The 20,135-nt window shown below is 40.5% G+C and overlaps 1 pseudogene; it reads left to right on the forward strand.

Annotated features, from left to right (window-relative positions):
- The first annotated feature begins 188 nt into the window (after positions 1-188).
- On the forward strand, positions 189-17,488 carry LOC115662385 (polygalacturonase-like; annotated as a pseudogene).
- Positions 17,489-20,135: the final 2,647 nt, after the last annotated feature.

Consider the following 20,135-nt stretch of genomic DNA (forward strand, 5'->3'; position numbering starts at 1 on the left):
CAATACCTTTCCCAATCACAAGTTGGGCCGGTCTTTTTCTTTGTTATCTTTTTTTCTTCAAATTTTAATTGTGCCAAAAAGACTCGATTTCCCCTATAAATATCATCACCACAACACCACACAACAACAAGAACACCCACCCTTCAACTTCTCTCTCTCTCTCTCTCTCTCTCAAAAAGCCCAAGAAGATGGCCGAATTCATCTTCAACACTTGTCTGAATTATCTGGTACTTGCCCTCAGCATCTTCATGTTGTTGTCCGAATCGCCATTGCCGGCAAATGCAGCTTCGGTTCAGTACAACGTGGTTGCTCTTGGCGCGAAAGCCGATGACAAGACCGATTCCACCAAGGCCTTCCAGAGCGCATGGGCTCCACGAGGGCCACCTCCATCTACGTGCCGTGGGGCCGGTTCTTGGTGCGGTCTGTCTCCTTCAATGGGCCATGCAAGAACTCGGCCATCACTGTGTGCATCGACGGCATGCTTGTCGCGCCTTCTGACTACAATGTGAACGGGAATGCGGCCAACTGGATAGTGTTCAGGCACGTGACCGGGGTGTCGGGGCCAAGCTCTCTGGCAGGAGCTGCCCTGGCGGGGCTACGGTACGTATGCATATGCTGATAAGTGATATATACCCACAACCCAACCACAAACACACGCAGCAGTCTTCTTCATCTAAATTTTCATATTCATCCTCATCAACTGATTTGGACTTTTGGAGTTCGTTTTGCTTTGTTGAATTGGGTCGGTACAACAGCAGTTACATTAACAGGTTTTTTACGTCCTTTCGTTCGAGAAGTTGAGTACTTGGGGCGTTTGGTTATTTATTAAGTGTATATTGCATTGCATAAATCATGTGAGGCTACACACTGGAGAACTCACGGCTTTTTCTCGCACATAATTTCGGAAATGCAATGGTGTAAGATTAAATAAAAGCCTTTTTCCTTATTATCATTTTCAACTTCATCATATAATGGAACACTTGTTATATACTTATGGCAAAGAGGGGGACTAATGGGGATTGTCATGTGTTAGAAACAAACGCGGAAAAATAAATACAGAACACAAGGATTTACGTGGTTCGATCACAAGGTGATCTACGTCCACGGGTGAGGCAAAACAAGATTCCACTACAATCAAAGAGAGTATAGTTTTTAGAAGTTGAAAAAACGACTTAACAAAACCTTATGGTTCATAATCTCTCTCAAAACGAAATCTCTCTTAATCAAGGAAAAAACCTAGCCACAGCCTATCGACCCAACCCTCCGCGTCACGAACTAAATCTCAATTTTTTCTCCACTTTTAGGTCGCACAAAAAATATATCGGGTCGGGTGATGAACCGGACCAAGTACATAAAATTCAAGATATATTTAACAGTGGTGATTTCTCTTTTTCCTTGTGAAACCACGGACTTGCCACCTATTAAATACTACAGCACATGGAGTTTGGTTTTCCTTTCTCAAGGCTTACCTTTTTAGCTCCCTTACATAGTCGAGTGCGACCAATTCTCCTACGTTATAAAAAATAAACAAACAAGAGCGTAAAAGAAAAAAAGATAAAGAAAAAGAAAACTATTTTAAGTAAGATCCGTGAAAGTGGGTTTCGATTTCATCGTGAGAAGCACTTAACCTCTTTGGCCTTTCACTTTCACGTCGCTTGCCTATATTAAAGTTATGCTAATATTATTCCCATAGGTCAACGATGCACATTCTTGTTTAAGAAACTCAAATGGGACCCAAAACCTGAGTCAAGTGATACCCAGTGCCCGGAATCATGGGAAATTTTCACCCTAATTAATGATGGGATTATGCATTTGTGTAACGATTGAATACGAAGAGTATTAAGTGTTTTGTGTAACACGGTGGTTGATCAGTGTTTGGTCTTTTTGGTGCGTGTGGGTGAGCGGACTCAGCTCCCTCAACAGTCAGATGTTCCACATCATCATCAACGGTTGCCAGAACGTGAAGATGCAAGGCCTGAAGGTGTCAGCCTCCTGGACCAGCCCCAACACCGACGGCATCCACGTCGCTGCCTCTACCGGCGTCACCATCCTCAACTCCAAGATCGGGACAGGCGACGATTGTGTCTCCATCAGCCCCGGCAGCAACAATCTCTGGATTGAAAACGTCACCTGCGGACCTGGACATGGCATCAGGTATTTAATTGATTGAAGTTGGAACCCTTTTATCGTTATTAACCTTTATATATAGTGCCACCAAATTTCGTATCGTTCATTACTTGACTTGCTGATTTATTTTTCTATGTGTTTGGTTTCCAGCATAGGGAGCCTGGGCCAGGATCAACAAGAGGACGGTGTCCAGAATGTGACCGTTAAGATGGTCATATTCACCGGCACGCAAAATGGAGTGAGGATCAAGACATGGGCTAGGCCGAGCAACAGCTTTGTGAGGAACATCCTCTTCCAGCATGCCATCTTGAACAATGTCCAAAACCCGATCATCATCGATCAGAATTACTGCCCGGGAAACTCCGGTTGCCCTATTCAGGTAAAAACTCCCTCCTTGCAAAATTCCAGCAGTCAAGTGAAATTGAAAAGCAGTTGATAATATATCATTAAGGTGAACACTCAGATCTTCTTTTATTGATCAAGTCCTCATTTCTCTTGTAGAGTTTGGGCAAACGTTGCTTCCATTGATGAAACAATTTACAATATATATACATAGGGTTTAGGGCTAAAACAATACAATGACAATTATGCCCTTTAGTATAAACCTAATCTACCAATACTCCCCCTCAAGTTGGTGAATGTAAACATGTCAACAACTTGTTCTTAAAAGTACAAAATAAATCACGTGTGACCGGTTTCGTGAACAAGTCTGTGAGTTGGGAGTGATCGTAAATATGAAGAGTGCGCAAAGTGCCATCTTGAATTTTTTCACGAACCAAGTGACAGTCAATCTCATTGTGTTTGGTGCATTCGTGGAAGATGGGATTAGTGGCAATGTGGATGGCCGCTTTATTATCATAAAAAAGATCAGCAGTGGTAGTGTTGACGTGGAGATCCGAGAGAAGCATGCGAAGCCATGTGATTTCGCAAGCGGCAGACGCCATAGCACGGTATTTAGCTTCTGCTGAGGAACGGGCAATGGTGGTTTGTTTCTTGGAATGCCATGAGATGGGACAAGAACCAAGAAACATGCAGTAGCCAAAAATAGATCGTCGGGATGTAGAACAAGATGCCCAATCAAAATCTGTATAACCATTAAGTAGGAAAGTAGAATCGGATGGAAAAACAAACCAGTACTAGGGTCATGCTTGAGATACTGCACAATGCGAAGTGCGGCATTCCAATGGTCTTCATTAGGAGAGTGCATAAATTGACTAACATTTTACACTACAAAGAGTAAATCTGGACGAGTTACTGTAAGATATAATAATCTACCAATAAGTCGTCGATATGAACCTGGATCCTTGAGAGTTGGGGAGGAATCCAAAAAAAGTATATTGGGTTTCATCAGAGTATCAACAGGACGTCCTCCAAGAAGACCAATGTCAGACAAAATATCAAGAGTGTATTTCCTTTGTGACAAGAAAATCCTAGACTTGGAATGAGAAACTTCAATGCCCAAGAAGTATTTGAGAGTACCCAAGTCCTTAATACGAAATTGTGTGTCAAGGAATCGCTTGAGAAGTTGAATCATAACTTCATCATCACCTGTGATAGCCAAATCATCAACATAAACAAGGACAATGGTCAAGAGAGAGCCACGGACCAATGTAAAAAGTGAATAGTCCGCCTTGGACTGTTGAAAACCAACATCAAGCAATGCAGAAGAGAATTCAGCAAACCATTGCCTCGATACCTATTTAAGGCCATAGAGTGATTTCTTAAGCCGACAGACTAAATTCTCCCCCTTCATCAAGATCACCATGCAGAAAAGCGTTATTCACATCTAATTGGTAGAGAGGTCAATGACGAATCGAAGCAAGAGCTAATAAAGTGCGAGCCGTTACCATTTTAGCAACAGGCGCAAAGGTGTCGTGATAATCAATCCCCTCTATTTGAGTGTAACCCTTGCAATGAGACGAGCTTTGTAGCGCTCAATGGTGCCATCAAAATTATATTTGATTCGGTGGACCCATTTACATCCAATGGGTTGTTTGTCAGGAGGAAGAGAAACAATTTCCCAAGTGTCATTCTGTTCAAGGGCATGTATCTCAGAAGACATCGCCTCCGGCCACTTGGGACATTGACACACAATATCATATGTGTCAGGTTCCTGCTTTAAGGATATAGAGGCTAAAAAAACGCAGTAAGTGGGTGAAAAACGCGAGCACGATAAATAGTTGGATAAGGGGTAAAGAGTACCTGATTCAGTTACCTTATAGTCCGAAGAGGATTGATCGGAGGCCACAATAGCGCAGTGGTAGTCTCGAAGATATCCAGGTGGATGGCATGGCCGAGATAGTCTAGGCTAGACTTCGAGTTCAGTGGGTGATGGTCTGGTCGTAGGTGCAGGGGGCTAAGGAGGTGAGGTCGATGCAACCACCGGGGTGGAGGGAGGAGGAGAGGTTTCACCAAGATCGGGTATGGGTAATGGAATTACTGGGGTCTGTTCGATTGTGGTATGTTCAACTATTTGACGTAAAGGAAAATCTTGTTCATAGAAAACGACGTCGCGACTGGTAAAAGTTGTTTGGTCTTGGAGATCATAGAGACAGTAACCTTTGTGGTTTGTGGGGTAACCGATTAGAACACATCGGCGAGATCAGGGACCAAATTTATCGGAGTGAAGATGGCCAGTAGAAGCGTAACATAATGAGCCAAAGACACGAAGATGAGAATAGGAAGGTGGTTTGCCATAGAGAAGGTCATACGGGATTTTATTGTGTAGGAGAGGACTAGGTAGTCTATTAATGAGATGAGTAGCAGTTAAAACACAATCATCCCAAAAATGAAGAGGCATGCCAAAATGAAAATGCAACGCACGAGCAACATTGAGTAGGTGACGATGCTTGGGCTCAACAACTCCATTTTGTTGAGGAGTATGAAGGCAACTACACTGGTAGTGAACACCGTGGGTGCGAAAAAACTCTTGTAATCGAGAGGAAAGGAATTTGGTCCGGTTATCAAATTGAACGTTTTGAACTTTGGTTTGAAATTGAGTCTCAACAAAAGCAAAGAAGCAAATCAGAGAATCAATTGTATCAGACTTAAAAGTAAGCAAAAAAATCCAAGTATAGCGCAAATAGTCATCAACAATAGATAGAAAAATAACGACATGTTTGATGTGTAAAATGAGAATAAGGTCCCCAAATGTCAACATGAATAAGCTCAAAGGGACGTAAAGTAGTAATAGTGCTAGACGCAAAAGACAAACGCATTTGCTTGGATAAATGACAAGCATCACATGGACTCGATTGTTTTGCTAGACTAAAACGTAAAGTTTGTTGCAAAAATAGATAAAACTAACTCAGATGGATGTCCTAAGCGGGTGAGCCAAAGATGAGGTGAAGAGGTTGCAATAGAGAGGACTGCAGGTTCAATAGGAATCTCCGGGTAATAGAGACCACCACGCCTATGGCCCCGACCAATGATCTTCTTAGTCAAGAGGTCTTGAAAAAGTCAGTGGTTAGGAAAAAAGGTGACTGAGCAGTTTAAAGTTTGAGTGAGCTTGGAGATTGATAATAAGTTGTATTTGAAAGAGGAAGCGCAAAGGACATTATCAAGGGAGATAGTTGGGGTAAGAGGGGCCGAACCGTGTGATGTCACGGGGACACCAACACCATTCGGAATCCCAATGGTGGGATGTGGAGAGGAATAGTGAGTCGGGTTTGTAAGGTGACGGGGTTCAAATGTGATGTGGTTGGTGGCGCCAGTGTCAATAACCCAAGTATCATAATTAAATGAATTCGAAGATAAGCCAAGAACATTACCTGAGAGGTTGGCTTTTGGGATGTTTACCTCTTGCAGCAAGTGCATCAGTTGCTTATATTGATCATTTGTGAATGGAGGAGGTCCTACATCGGAAGTATGGCTGGACTTGTTGTCCGCGGGCCGGGAGGAGGTAGATGGCTGTCCACGGCGCTGCTTGTGGTTGGGAGAGAAGCCATGAAGTCGAAAACACACATCCTGTGTATGTCTTGGGATGCCGCAGTGGGCACATCTTTCCCGGCCGTGGGACTTGTTCGTCCGTTTAGCTAGGTTGGCGGACGAAGCGGGAGCGCCAAGATAGCCTGGCTGTTCGTGAGATGAGGAATCCGTGTATGACCGCGGAGTATGGTTGCCGTGAGTACTAAGCAAAGTGCTGGTCTGGTCGAACGGTGGGCGATCCAATTGGATATAGCGGTGCGACTCATCATGAAGAACTAGTGTATATGCATGTGCAACACTAGGTAACTGATCCATTAGTAAAATCTGACTAATAACATTAGCGTACCTCGGATTGAGACCCACGAGAAATTGAAACAATCGTCGATTCTCTTGTTGTTCAATGATGATAGAATGAGTTGAACAAAAGCATTGCGGTAACGGATCCAAATTATTCAATTCATCCTAGCAACTTTGCAACTTGTTGTAGTACTTGGTCACGGCAACGTCATGTTGAGCAAGTGTGCATATCTTTTGCTTAAGATGAAAAACCCTACGACCATTCGATGGTGAAAAACGTTCACGGAGATTGGCCCAGACATCCGCAACTGACTCTGTGTAGAAAACCGTTGGCACCAAATCTGGATGGATGAAATTAAGAATCCAGGATAGAATCATATTGTTAACATGAATCCACGATGCATAGGCAGGATTAGCTGCGACTGGTTTTTTTAATTTCTCCAATAGCAAACACCATCTTGTTCTTGGCGGAAAGGGCAATCTCCATGGCATGAGACCAATTGTTGTAATTATCACCCGTAAGGACCATGCCGACAAGATTAGATCTAGGGTTATCAGAAGGATGCATAAAATAAGGGCTATTCAACTGCTCATGTGCGGGAGCGATGGCTGAAGAGGTTTGAGAATCATCTACCATGGCGACTTGCAGCGACTGGTGAGGAGGAATGTCAGGAACAAGGCAACAACGATGGCGACTCAGCGAGGATGCAGCAAATTGCAGACAAGCTTGCAGCAAGCAAGGTGGATGCTCGCGCGATGACTAGTGAGGGGTGGCGAGGGTGGCGTGTAGAAGGACGGGAGCCAGAGATCAACACCGGCAAACAAGGTCTCGAGAATTTCGACGAGAAAGCAAAACCAGACCGCCGGACGGAAGCAGCGACGACACCAAGAAATCAAACCATGCCGGCGAATCAATCTGACCGAATTAGAGGAGGACTAGACATTGCTTAAGAGACGTGAGAAACGAGCTTCAAGGATCACCGCTCTGATACCATGTAGAGTTTGGGTAAACGTTGCTTCCATTGATGAAACAATTTACAATATATATACATAGGATTTAGGGCTCAAACAATATAATGACAATTATGCCCTTTAGTATAAATCTAATCTATCAATATCTCTATTAATAGGCTTCAGGTGTTAGAGTGAGCGACGTGATGTACCAAGACATCCGCGGGACATCAGCAACCACAGTGGCAGTGAAGTTCGACTGCAGCTCAAAGTACCCGTGCACATCAGAACACCAACTCCACATGCACCTTTAACTACTTCTCAAAGATTTTCTGACACAACCTCCTTAATCGCAGATAAAGCAAAACCATTATTGCATCCATATTTGTCAGGAGATAGAATAAGCACTTTGTCAAATTCAGTAGTTACAGTAATTGTTGGCTCAATAGGCTTCACCTTGCTACAAGTACCATTTGTGTCAATTATTTTGCTAGTACCCGCTACCTCAAAAGTTTCTGGTTGCAACTCCACCTCAAGTTGAACACTGTCCAAATTCGTATAAACACTACTGTTGACACCTAATTTTTAGCTTATTTTTTTTCATATTTTCAAAAATTTCAAAATTAGGACTAGGAATCTTGACCAACCCTAGAAACCTATTTCTAAACCAAAAAGTAATTTTTTAGCATTTTTCTGCATTTTTCTGCATTTCTTTTAGTTAAAATAAGTGAGAAAATCAAGAAAAATAACAAATAGAATCAGAAAATTCCATAAAAATAGTCATTAGTCTTATTTTAAATCCAATTTCATGAATACATCATCAATTTTGAAAAATCACAATCAGGTATATGTTTTTTCCAAAATTGGGCAAAATTAAACTTGCATTGAACAAAAAATGCAATTAAATTTTTTCTAGTCATTTTTAAGTCATAGTGTCTTCACAACAAATGATTTTGGGACCTTGAATTGCATAATGGTAGGTCTAATTGCACAATTTGACATAAAAATCAAAAATCCCCAAAATTCGATTGAAAAATTAAAAATTTTGAACCGAAATTGGGAGGGTTAATCAGATGTGGGTAATTCCATTTTGGTATCAATTTTGCCTAATCAGGTCATTAGGACATCAAATTGAATAAAAACCTATTAACTCGAATATAAAAATGTTAAAATCTTGGACACAATCATGACAAAAATTGGGGAAAATTATATATTTGGGTTCGGAATGTTATGGGGAATTCAATTTTGGGGTTTAATTCTGAAAATTGGGTCAAAATTGAGCTTAATTGACGAATTTAGACCAACCCGGGTCTGCCGGGTCGGCCGGGTCAACCCGACCCGACCCGGGTAGGTTGTCTTCTTCACCCGGCTTGCCCAAAACACAATAAACCCAGAAAAAACTAATTCGCGCCCAAGACTTTGCTGACTTAGTATGGGAAATTTAACACGTTTTAATCAACTTAGCCTGCTAGATAATCTCCGAATGGCACCAGATAATCATTCTAACCGATCGGAAGTCGATGAAACGAACTTTGGGCAGGAAAAAAAACGATCAAGAAAAAACGAAAAAAAAAACTGGAACATGGAGGGGAAGGTGCTCGAGAGATTGCCAGAGAGAGAGAGGAGAGAGAAATAGAGAGAAAGAGCGCAAAGTTGAGAGAGAGTGAGAGGAGTAGAGATCCCTGGATCGAGTGATCAGCACCGGTCGATTGAACGGCGCCGGCAAATCGATCAAACAAGGAGATTTCCTCCTCGGGAAAGCATGATCGCGAACGTCTGAAACCGGAGATCAGGCGGCTTGACCAGGTACTCTCAGACGGAACTGAAGCCATCAACTTGAAGCCAAAGTGTCAGGGAGCAACTTCACAAGCGCCGATTAGCCCGAGAACTCTAATTCATCATCGAACGAAGAAGGTAAACATTACTCACGGTCACAGTTTTTCCAGAAATTCCAGAAAACATGATATGACTCAATCTTGATATTCGTACTATTTTTAATCATGATTTTGTATTTCTGGATGTTCAAAACTTGTTTCTAATCACGTTTTATGTCGTTTGATTGCATTTTGTTGGATAAACTTGCATAAACCGAACCAGTCGTCCATAAACCATCTCACCGGAGTTCATCCAACCCTCGCCGGAGCATTGCCGTGGCCGTAGGGTCATTCAAGTTAGCTTCCTTGACTTTGTTTAATGTTTTGTTAGTCATTAAAAACGAGTTAGATGGCTAGGGCGAATAGAATAGGGATTTAAAGCTTTTGATGAGCACGGTTTAGGTTAGTAACAAATTGGTATTTTCCGATGAGATTTTCGCCGATCGATGATGATCTGACGGCCAATCGGTTGGTTCAGTTTGATAGAGGATGATATGAACTTGACACAGAACCAAAAATCAATCAAAAAGGTCACCGGAATGGTCGCCAGAGACGAATTCAAACCGGCAGCCTTGTTAACGTTTGAATGGGGAATATGCCCACCACCTATTCGGCCAAATGCCGCAATGAAAAGAGGGGCAAAACGGCGCCGTTTAGAGTCGTGCCCGCCGAAGAAGACAACCGACACCGGCGTCGGCGAGACCCGTTTTGATCAAGCCGAATCGGGTCGAGCTGGACTGGTCCGGTTCATTTTCCCGGGGGGAAATTTTAAAAATAAAAAAATAATAATAAAAAAACTCATAGAAATTCATAAAAAATTTCCACAGAAAAATAAAAAAAGTTCAAAAATTCAGAAAATTCACAAAAAATTAAAAAAATTCATAAAAATTCAAAAAAATCAGAAAATTCGTAAAAATTCCAAAATTTTCAGAAAATTCATAAAAAATTCAGAAAATTCATAAAATGCAAATAAAAAATTGAAAAAATTTGGAAAATCAATAAAAAAATTGAAAAAATTGGAAAATTCATAAAATTTTTTAGAAAACCATAAAAATCAATTCTCGGTTTAAAAAATTTCCGAAAAAAAAATCAAAAAATTCGAAAAATTTGAAAATTCACAAAATGGTCCAAAAACATCGTGGCCAACCATAAAAAGTGAAATTTGAATTTTTGAAAGTGCCTAAGTGGCATTTTTAGAAAATTCCAAATTCAGGGGTTATAACCCCTAAAAAACCCTAAAACCCTAAAAAAATGTAAATCATGAAATGAATAAGCTTCTAGAGCTTCATTAGGGTTTGGATGTTTTGATTGATTTTCGTTTTTAGAGACCACTTAGGATTGATTGATTTGATTGACTTCGATTGTGCGTTTAATACTTGTTTGGTTCTTTCTGCGATTAAAACGGATAGAGTTAGTGGGTAAGCCTTGGAAATTCGTATGACACGTTAGACATCGTATCGTTCTTAGGTACCGAAAGAGCATTAGGGATCTCGATCGGGATCAATAACGTAACCAAGTCCCCGTACTCTGAATCTCTGGTTCGTAGAATCGTGGTATTTCTCCCGTACCTCGATTAGGTTTCTAGTCTACCTACCAATAATGACTAGTGAAGACTCCAAAATCACAAACCTAGACTAAATAGGAAATTATCTTCCACTGTCACGTGAGGTATGGTCTGTGAGAGACCCTTACATGGAAATACCTCCTTAGCGCGCAAATCCCGAAAGCCCCAAAAAAAAAAGCGCGGCGCGACAGGCTTGGCGACTCCGCTGGGGAAAATGAACTTTTTCTAAGTGGACTTAGGCCTAGATAGAACGATATGATTGTGTTTTGTGCTTGCAAGGATCCCAGGTACGTCCCGCTAATGATAGTGTTAAATGGTTTTGCAGGCGGGTGTTATAAGGGATGTTGTCTTTGCTAACCCTTATTTTGCAGGATGGTGTTGGGATTAAATGTGTTTTGAATGAATTTTAGAAGTGCTGTTTGATCATTAATTGCTATGCATGTCTCTAAATTGCTTTAGCACTACACCATTAGCACACACCACCCGTGGCCCAATCCCGGCTACATTTAGGATTACCCTTAGGAGGCATGTGTTTAGGTGAAACTATGGGCCGATTGCTCATGGGATTCGTTTAAATACAACGCCGATCACCGAGGTGGAATAATATTTCATAACTTTAGGCCGATTGCCTATCTGAATGGAATCTCTTGTCCATTAAGGTGATGACCTTGAGCCTTTAGTATATCCTATCCTTTTAGGCATCAAAACTTCACTGGTTGCATTCGCTTGTCTTTGTGGTTGGTATACCTAAAACCAAACCAAAATATCATGGTAAGCAAGTATCGTTCCGTTCCATTCCATTCTTTTACAATTATGCATGTTAGTTGGCACATTCTTAAAAAAATGCCTAAATGACATTTAATGCTTGGTCTAAATGCCCTTTTGTTTTAGAATGCATGATTAGGGCGTCATACTCCATTTGACTATTCTTTCGTTTTTAGATGAAATGTATAGGTTCATGGCAAATTTCTCATGTAATTCAAATGTTTACTTGTTCATTTCCATATATTCGAGGTTGTAAACCATAGTTTATGACTTTATGGTCTAAACGGAGTATGACAGAATGGGCATTTACATCACATATTGAATTTGTCCATGATCTCAACTATATGCTCTTTTAAGGTTTGAATGGACTTAAAATGACATTTGCATTACTTTCGAGGCATACAAGTGTACTTTACCTCCTTTTTACCTCAAAAGGACATACGATTGAAATGGAGGCATTAAAATTGATTCGCAATCCATGGTGATTAATGACAAATCTTTTTACATAATTAGGCTCAATGGGAAAACTAGACATCCAAGTGATTCCCATTTCTCGAAAGGAACTTGTTGCTTGGTGGAAAGGCATGTCCAAAGACAACCAAACTTATGTCCAAGAAAGGCTTGGATACCTTCTCGAGCTTATGCATGTGGAACATCAAGTCAGCTTAGTCCAAGCTTTGGCACACTTTTGGGAAGTTTCACCGCCACATTCCAACTTGGAGAACATGAATTGGTACCAACATTAGAAGAATATCCAGCCGCCATTGGAATTAATTCTAAATCTAGGGTCGTAGAGCCACCCGTTGGACTTAATCCTGTGAGCTTTTTAGCCGAATTTCTTAACCTCAAAACTTCCAAAATAGAAAAGCTAATCAAATCAAATACGCGTAGATTTCCATTATCCTTCCTAATAGACAACTTTTCAAAACTTCCTAAGGAAATGGGAAACACTTTAGCCCGGGTATTCATTTTAGCTTTCTTCGGTTTTATTCTATTTCTTGTGTCCAGAATGGGATTAGACCTTTAGTAGCTGTGATCGCAAGACAAGCATGTCTTAAGTGGGACTTCTCTAATATGCTTCTTGCCTAAACCATCATCTCCTTAAACACATACCAAAATCATGGGAAGGGTATCTTTCAAGCTTCTACTGGTCTTTTGTCATTATGGTTCATCTCACACATTCGACTATGGTGTCATTTCATGAATATTCGTGAAATTTGTTCGGCGATAAATCCAATTGAAAGATACATTCGTCTCCAAAGCAAATTACCCAAACAATCTTTCTTAGATTGGGCCAATTTCATTAAAGCCTTAACTCTTGATCAAATCCAATGGCGGATCAATTGGCTAAAGATTAATAAGGTGAAGATCACGAGCCGAGAGGGAAATGCGGTACCATTGCTTGATTTGAGTGGAGGAGCAGCTTATTGCCCTCTAAGGGTTATTAGACAATTTGGGATACTTTAGCAAGTACCACCGATATGGAATCCCAAAGAGTTCGCTTTTGACATCCCAAGTGGAATTATACCCGAAGAGGAGAAGAATGTTCTTCAAGCCAAAATTCACAAGATCATCCTATCTTTGGATAACCCACTCGAACAAATAATCGAGTGGCCATAAAGCTTGGAAGAAGACATGAAGATTCGCATGGCCTCTAAAGAATATATTAAATGGATAGAAAATAAGAGTCCAATTGATGTCGAGCCATATGTCCCATTGAGCATGGTACCAGATCCTGTAGATGAGTATGTCCCAGAATACATTGTTCTAAGCATGCCTGGAGTGAAACCCTACGTCCCTGAGGAGGTTGTGATCGATGTGGAAGAATGGGAGTCTCGAGCCAAGGAATGGGATGAATACCAAAAGGCGGAAGCTATCTTAGCTAGCAAGAAGCCTAGGATTGGATGATTTAGATTCTAATTTGAGCTTAAAACCATGATATCAAACAATTTCAAATTTTATATGCAATGATGGATGGATCATTTTCTAAACATGCATAGATAATTTCATAACACGATTTAGAAACATAAAAGAATCACCATGGATTGCAATTCTTTGAATTGTATGATTCCTTGAGAAAAACATTGATGAAGGATTTTATACAAAGCTAAGGCTTGTATGAAATTTCTTATCCTTGACAATCTCATGAGACCATACAATTAAAAGAATGTAGGGTTTCATGATTATTTTACTATGCTGATATCAGGTTTTTTTTGGGCGAATCAGGTTGTTTAGCAACGGAAGGTAAAAGACCTCGGACTCGCTTACAAGTTAGAATAGCGGAAGAAGAAACCCGTACTCGACTAGCTGAAGTTGAGAATCGAATGACCCAAATAGTTGCAATGATGGCGAAAATGAAGGCCTTTATTCTCGCATCTCGAGGATCTTATCCTACTGCTCCAAATGTGGAAGCTTCAAACGCTATCGAAACACCGATTGAAGACCCAGACAGAAGCAAAGAACCGGTTCAAGAAAATCCTCCAAAGACTATGCCTGAGGTGGTAAATTTGGAAGAGGATGATCAAACCAAAAAAGCATCCAAAACAAAGGATGAAGAAGAGGCCAAGAGATTGGCCAAAATTGAAGAATGCTTAGCAAATCAAGACTATGAGCTTCAAAGGTTCGACAAGTTCTCACCGTACGCAAAGGTGGTTGTTCCAGAAAACTATAAGGAACCGGAGTTCGTGAGCAAGTATGATAGCACTGGTTGTCCCAAAAACCATTTGAAGTATTATCTCCGTAAGATGGTAAGATATTCAGACAACATGCCACTTCTTATCAGCACATTTTAAGATAGTTTGAGAGGGGCAGCCCTTGCATGGTATACAACTCTCGACATAAAAGACTTCACTGAATGGGATCATTTGGCGGGAGAATTTCTTCGCCAGTACAAGTTTAATGTTGAAGTACTCTCAACTAGAAAGGATCTTGTCAGAATCGAGAAACGGAAGAATGAAGGGTTCAGAGCCTATGCTCAGAGATGGAAAGCTGTTGCCTCACAAGTAAAGCCCGCCACAAGTGAAGACGAGCTCATTGAGCTCTTTCTAAAATCATTGCCAACTGAGTATTACGACAAGCTTCATGTATCAGGCTGTCAGACATTCACCATGTTGGTCAAAGTAGGTGAGAGAATTGAATGGGGTTTGAAAGAAAAGAAGGCTCAAGAAACAGCAGCACGAAGGCCTTACCCCGGGAAAAAGACAAAAAACCCATCCGAGAAGTAGCTATGGTGTCGAGCCCAAGTACTCATCAAGCATCATTTCCGAAGCAATCAAATATTGTTTGGAAAAATCCAAGGCAATTCGAGCCAAATAAAAGGCCTGTAAGGCAATATACACCGTTGCCCCGACCCTTATCAAAGCTATTACCAATGCTTCTGGAAAGGCATTTGGTGGCCAAGAAAGTACCAAGAGACAATCCTGCGAGATTTTCTTGGTACGATGAGTCAAAAACTTGCACCTATCACATGGGAGAAAGGGGACATGATGTAGATAATTGTCCCACTCTAAAGTACAAGGTTCAATAGCTCATTGACAAGAAGATATTAAACTTCCAAGAGCCCGAGCCAAATGTACATCAAAATCCTCTTCCAGAGCATAATACAGTAAACATGATCAAGGATGAGGAAACAGTGATCGAGTCCGATGATGAAGATGAATATGAAGTCAAGATTAAAGCTTCTCGATTAGGAGATGCTCGCTTTCGTCAAGAAGCACTCCTAAAAGGCGAGATTGTAGACAACTTGGGAGAAAACTCCGGAAAATATAACTTCCAAGTGAAATATATCCCACCGCCATGGGCATTCAAAAATGAAGTAATTGTGCCTGATAGCTAGGGTGGTATGGACGATGAAACCAGTCCAGAGGAGAAAGCTCTACCCAAGAAAGAAATGCTTCAAGTTGAAATAGATCAGGATGAAAAGGAGAAAGAAAAAGTCCGTCAGGATGAAAGGTGTTTCACCCAGAAGTCATCTGTTGAAGGCGAAATTGTAGACTTACTCGGTCAAGACAGCGGTAAATATAATTACCATGTCAAATATACACCACCACCATTGGCGTTAAAAAATGAAGACATTGTACCGGATGGATGGGGTGGCATGGATGAGGTCCCGATCAGCCAATTGAATCTCGAGGAGAATGTAGATTAGGAAGAGAAAAAGAAGAAAAAGACTCGCCGAAGTGATAGGCGATTTGTTCGAAAAGTACGAAGACAAGGTGAAATTGTTGATTATCTGGGTCATGACAGCGGTAAATATAATTACCGTGTCAAATATACACCTCCTTCATGGGCATTCAAAAACGAAATAATCACGCCTGATGGTTGGGGTGGAATGGATGCTGACGAAACCAACAGAAGCATGGTATCCATGATTACACCATTTCTAATCAAGCTTGATGAGGTAGATAAATATAAAGAAGAGGAAGGTCCCATCACACCAATCACTATTCAACTTTCCATTGATCAGCTGAGGATCGAAGAAGAAGAAACACAGCCTGTGATCATCACTCTCCCTCCAAAAGAAAAGTTTGATACTAAGTGTGTACCTTGGGATTACTCTCCCAAAGAAGTCGATGCCATAACCTAATCGGGGAGATGCAATGCCCCGAAGGACAGTGAACACGAAAAGAAAGGAGTGACTGAAGAAGATGTTAAACTGTTGCTTCGGTCATGAAGACAAGCGAATTTGAGGTAATTGAACAGCTAAGAAAGATGCCAGCACAGATTTCTCTGTTGGATCTCTTTAAGACTTCAGAAAGCCACAAAATGGTGCTTATGAAGCTTCTCAATGAGGTGCACGTCCCGGAGATGATTAATGAAGTACGATTGGAAGACTTTGTCGGCGTTATTCTTCTGAAGGATCAAATCGCATTCTCCGACGAAGATTTCCCAATTGACGGGCGTTCCCATAATAAGGCTTTGTATATTGCCGTCAGATGCCGGGGCTAGGAGGTGTCACGGGTGCTGATCGATAATGGTTCCGCACTTAATTTGTGTCCACTAAGCACACTACATCGCTTGGGGATTAGTGAAGAGCTCATCAAACCTTCTAAGGTAACCGTGCGCTCGTTTGATGGAGTGAAGAAATACGTTATTGGCGATATCGAGCTCGAGGTAACCATAGGCCCTGTGCCTTTCCTGATTGACTTCCAAGTAGTGGATATTCCAAAAACTTTCAACTTGTTACTCGGAAGACCTTGGATTCATATGGCTGGCGCCATTCCTTCAAGTCTCCATAAGAAGGTCAGGTTTGTCATTAATGGCAAGATGATCACCGTACACTGGGAGACAGACTTCACCACCTATAAAGAGAGTGCAATACCGTATGTCGAACCCGAAGTGAAAGAAGAACCAAGTTATCATTCCTTCGAATTGATCTCAATGGTGCAAATTCCTGCTGGTTGCATCATAAAATCCCCAGAGTTCTCAACATCATCCATTATGTCTGGAAGGATGTTATGCCAGTATAGATTTACTCCCGGTAATGGTCTTGGATCGAAATCCCAAGGAATCAAGGAACCTATCACTCCACTCGCTACAAGGATGAAGCACGGAGTAGGTTATATTCCAGATAACTCTAAGGACCACCAGGGAGGCCAAGACCAAGGCCGAAAGAACCATGGAGGCTGTAGAGGCCGACGTGATCGCGTCATTAATCCATCCATATGGAAAGGCAAAGCTAAAGAGCTTCCCTATCATCAGATCAACATCAACGAAACTTTTCCTGGACCTTCCAAGTTACTTCAAGAAGAAGACTTACATGCTAAGGAGGAATCTGTTCTGCCAAGTTTATTCGAATAGAATACCATCAACGTTATCATAACTGAGGCGGAAGTTACCTACGCACTGGAGTAGGAAGATTCTCTTGAACTTTTGCTACTAGCTTTTTCCATTGCATTTTATTGATTGCAATTTCAAGTTTCCTGTGATTTCATTTGCAATTTCAGTTCAGTTACAATTTACATTCCTTTTAATGTAGATGTAATCGCGTTTTTCAATTCAATAAAACTGATCAAATGTTTTGTTAAGGACATGTAGAAACAAAACCAAACCTATGATGAACATTATCCTCACTCATGAGGCTTGAGGTTTTGGGTTTCTATATTGCTCCTCGTTGCGAAAATGATTTTAAGAGCAAGGAAGTTTGATGATATGAGGACTAGCTCTGTCTTTATGTTCTTTCAAAACAAGTTTCGAAATGAATTTCAAAAAGGTTTTTTTATAGGACTACGTGCGTTACTTACTCTGTATGCAATTACTAATCATGTTTGTTACATGTCAGGCATGAGCATTCACATATCCATAATAGGTTCATATGTGACCCAAATCTTTCCGAGGAGATCACTTGCGATATTGAAGTGGATAATGAAGATGAGGAATGGATCATAAGAGAATGGATCCGTCATGAAGAATCAAAACCACTCACGTTAGAGAAAACGATTGGATAAAGTCTTCCCTCAGCAGAGGCAGAAAGAATCACAGATTTGCTCAAGGAATATCAAGATATGTTCGCATGGTCTTATGCTGACATGCCAGGCCTTGATCCAAGCATAGTTGAGCATGCTTTGCCAATTGATCCAAGTATTCCACCAAAGAAGCAAAAGCTGAGGCGAACAAAGCCGGAATTGGCGAAGAAAATAGAGGAAGAAGTGATGAAATTTCTCAAAGTCGGTTTCATCGAGGTAATGCCATATCCAGAATGGGTTGTCAACATAGTGCCCGTAATGAAGAAAGATGGTCGGGTGCGGGTGTGCGTTGATTATCGCGATCTAAATAAAGCAAGCCGTAAGGATGATTTCCCGCTTCCACATATCGATGTATTAGTGGATAGCACTGCTAGGTTCGAAACATTTTCATTCATGGATGGTTTCTCAGGATATAATAAAATCCTCATGAAGAAAGAGGATAAGGCGAAAACGTCCTTCATAACACCATGGGGCACATTCTGTTATAAGGTGATGCCTTTCGATTTGAAAAATGCTGGTGCCATATATGAAAGGGCAATGGTAACTTTGTTCCGTGACATGATGCACAAAGAAATCGAGGTATATGTGGATGACATGATCACAAAATCCAAACAAGGAGAAGATCATGTTAAGGTACTTCGCAAATTGTTTGAAAGACTTAGAAAGCACAAGTTGCGATTAAATCCCAACAAGTGTGTATTTGGGGCAAAATCTGGCAAATTGCTAGGATTTGTTGTTAGTAACAAGGGAATCGAAATAGATCCTTCCAAGATCAAGGCAATATACGACTTAAAGACTCCTACTACGGTAAAAGAAGTGAGAAGATTGTTGGGGCGATTAAGGGTGCGCATGGCAACGATTCTGTGCCCGGGAACTGATTCTGTTCAGAAATGATTCTTTTTTATTCTGTGCTCGGGAACTGATTCTGAGCATTTGAAGGCGTTTAGTAACAACCCAAAATTTCCATTCATGACATAGTAAAAAAACATAAATGCGTTTGGTAACGGCATAAAATTTCTTTTTGTTAATAATATTTTAAATATTTTAATATTTCTTTCTTTTTTTCTTTTCTTTTTTTCTTCTCCTCCTTCTTGGCCATGGCCGGTAAAATATTTTTTTATTAATAATACTTTTATTAAAAATAATTTTTTTATTTTTTTGGCCATGGGCGGTAAAATATTTTTTTATAAATATTTTTTATTAATAATTATTTTATTAAAATGTTTTTATTGAAATTATTTTTTTTATTTCTTTTCGTCATGGCCTGGTCGCTGGCCATGGCCGGTAAAATATTTTTTTTATTAATAATTTTTTTATTAAAACATTTTAATAAAAAAATTTATTGAAAATATTTTTTTTATTTTTTTTTGCCATGGCCTGGTCGCTGGCCATGGCCTGTAAAATTTTTTTTATTAATAATATTTTTTTCGCCATGGCCGGTAAAATTTTTTTTTATTAATAATATTTTAATCTCGCCAGATACGGCGAGGGTGACCCTCGCGCCGGACATTAGAAGCTACATTAAAAACAAAGAAAAAGAAGAAGAAAAAAAAAAGCTGATTCTCATTTTTGTTCTCAGAATCAAGAAGCTACTTCTTTTTTATTCTTGATTCTGCTTCAAAACTGATTCTGGGCACAAAATTGCAAGAATTTGTGCCCAGAATCAACAAAATTAAACAAACAAATTTCTATTCCCAAACTGATCCTGGGAACAAAAGAACAGAATCAAACACTATTTGGCAAGTTGCCATGCGCAGCCTAAACTACATTGCCCGTTTCATATATCAGCTTTCTGAGACTGCTAAACCATTCTTCAACTATTGAAGAAAAATGCCAAAGTAAAGTGGGATGCGGAATGTCAACAAGCCTTTGACAAGATCAAAGAATATCGGGTATGCCCACCAGTGTTGGTACCACCAATTCCTGGAGTCCCACTGATATTACATTTGATGATTAACTATGAGTCGTTAGGAGCGGTGCTTGTACAAAGAAGACCAAATGATGGTAGAGAACAAGCCATTTACTACTTGAGCAAGAAATTCATAACATCATAAGTGAATTAGCCAGTAGTTGAGAAGACATGCGTTGCATTAATTTGGATATTACACAGATTAAGACAATACACCCTTCATCATCAAATTTTGCTGGTGACTGATAATGATCCGA

This window comes from Syzygium oleosum, unplaced genomic scaffold, assembly GCF_021117445.2.
Source record: "Syzygium oleosum isolate NSW1041296 unplaced genomic scaffold, Sole_v2.1 Sole_v2.12, whole genome shotgun sequence".
NCBI classification, from domain to species: Eukaryota; Viridiplantae; Streptophyta; class Magnoliopsida; order Myrtales; family Myrtaceae; genus Syzygium; species Syzygium oleosum.